Source organism: Dendropsophus ebraccatus, chromosome 13 (genome assembly GCF_027789765.1).
Source record: "Dendropsophus ebraccatus isolate aDenEbr1 chromosome 13, aDenEbr1.pat, whole genome shotgun sequence".
In the NCBI taxonomy this organism is placed as follows: domain Eukaryota; kingdom Metazoa; phylum Chordata; class Amphibia; order Anura; family Hylidae; genus Dendropsophus; species Dendropsophus ebraccatus.
In genome coordinates, this window is record NC_091466.1 from 70484463 (window position 1) to 70486958 (window position 2496).

Sequence of the window (2496 nt, forward strand, 5' to 3'; positions counted from 1 at the left end):
GGTATTTTAGTTGCTCTCTGGGGTCTTTTGTCCTTTTACTTCTGATGCAAACTGTCCGTACTGTTGTCTCTATTAACCACTTTCTGTCTAGGTGTATACATCACACTATACATTCTAGCCAGAATTTCAGCCAACCTTTTCTCCTTTCTACTACACTAGACAGGAAGTACTATAATGGACTTCCTGTTCCTGCTGTACACTGTAGCCAGGATTTAAGCAAACTGTCCCCTTCTGACTAAGTGGGAGGTCCCTGTGGGTATAATTATAGTCAAGAAGGTATAGTGAGAGAGAGAGAGCAAGTTGGCTGAAACGAGTTAGCTGAAATCCTGGCTAGAGAGTGCAGGATAGGATTTCAGTCAACTCTTTATCCCTCCCAGTACACCTATAACCCTTCCCAATATACCCACAGTAACCTCCCACATATTGTAGGAGTTTTCTGGCTTGAATGTACAGCAGAGCAGGAATTCTATTACACAATGGACACTACACAGGAAGTCCCGTAACTTACTTCTAGATCCTGCTGTACATTCTAAGCTGGACTTAACGTCTTAAGGATGGAGCCAATTTTCATTTTTGTGGTGTCGTTTTTTCCTCCTTGTGTTTAAAAGGCCATAGCACTTGCATTTTTCACCCAGAAACCCACATGAGCCCTTATTTTTTGCATCACTAATTGTACTTTGCAATGGCAGACTTAATTTTTGCAAAAAATATGCTGCGAAATCAGAAAAAAATTATATGTGCGGTGAAATTGAAAAAAAAACCTAATTCTTTTTCTTTGGGGGCTTTTCGTTTATATGCCATTTGTAAAACTGACATGTTATATATGTTCCTCAAGTCGGTACGATTAAAACGATATGCAACTTGCATAACTTTTACATTATTTGATGGCTTTTAAAAAAATAAAATCTTCTACAGAAAAAAAAAGTTCCTTAAAATTGCTCTATTCCCAGCCTTTTAACGCTTTTATTCTTTGGTCTATGGGGCTGATTGAGGTGTCATTTTTTGCGCCATGATGTGTTCTTTCTATTGGTACCTTGATTGCGCATATGCAACTTTTTGATTGCTTTTCATTACAATGTTTCTGGATTTGATGCGATCAAAATGCGCAATTTTGAACTTTGGTGGGTCTTTGCGTTTACGCCGTTTACCGTGTGAGTTTAGGAATGTAATAAATTAATATTTTGTGCGATTATGCATGCGGCCTTACCAAACATGTTTATTTATTTATTTATAAAATGGGAAAAGGGGGGTGAGTCAAACTTTTATTAGGGGAGGGGGTTTTATTAATGATTTTTTTTTTAAACTTCTACATTAATTAGAAGTCCCCCTGGGGTTACCCTATATACACACCATGAGATTGTTGCGCTATTGCTTTGGTCTTCTGCAGACCATTGCAATAGAATACCGAGCCAGGATCAGCGTCATTCCGATGCTGAGGCCCGGCTCGCATCGCGGGGGGGATCCCGCCACTAGACACCAGGGATGGGCTGCAAATAACACTCTTAGATGCAGCTGTCATGTTTGACAGCTGCATCTAACAGTGTTAATTAGCGGGAGCTGCGATCGGCCCGCTCCCGCTAATAGCCGCGGTCCCATGCTGCAGATAGCAGTCGGGATCGCGGCAGTTCAGAGCGAGGCCGCAGCGCGGCCCCCCCTCTGAACTCCTCTTGCGGACATAAGCCGTACGGGTACAGCATATGTCCTTTAGAGGTTAAAGTGTCCCTGTCCTTATAACTTTCAAAATCTAAATCAACAGTAAATGTGATACAAAGCAAGTTTGCAATATACATTTATTATTTTTTTGTTTTTTTGTTATTATACTGTAAAACGGATCTGTACTTACCAGAAATCCAGGTCCAGTCTCCTGAAGGCAGCTATATAACAGCTGTACTTACTGTATCCAGGTCCAGTCTCCTGAAGGCAGCTATATAACAGCTGTACTTACTGTATCCAGGTCCAGTCTCCTGAAGGCAGCTATATAACAGCTGTACTTACCAGAAATCCAGGTCCAGTCTCCTGAAGGCAGATTTTCTGAAATATGCTGGTTATAAAAAAAAAAAACAGGCTAAACACAGGAATTCCAGGCAGTACAGAGAGTCACGGCTCAATGTGTCCATCAGTCACATGACTGTGCTCACATGGCCTGGGAAACACAGGACTTCCTGTTTTCTGACTCTTTGAGAAAAACAGTCAGAAAAGAGGAAGTACCATGTTCTTTATGATAACAATTAAAAGAAATTGTGAATGTCAATTGTAAACTTACTTTATATTACATCTACTGTTGATTTAGATTTAGAAAGGTGTAACGACAGAGACACTTTAAGCCAACTCTATCTTGCTCTCACTATATGGGAGGTTCCTGTTAGTGTAGGGGATGGGGTTATAGTCAAGAAGGTATACTGGGAGGCAGATTTGGCTGAATTCCCAGATAGACTGTACAGCAGAAAAAGAAAATTTGTTAAAGGACGTATACTAGACAGGAATTGGGGTATTGGA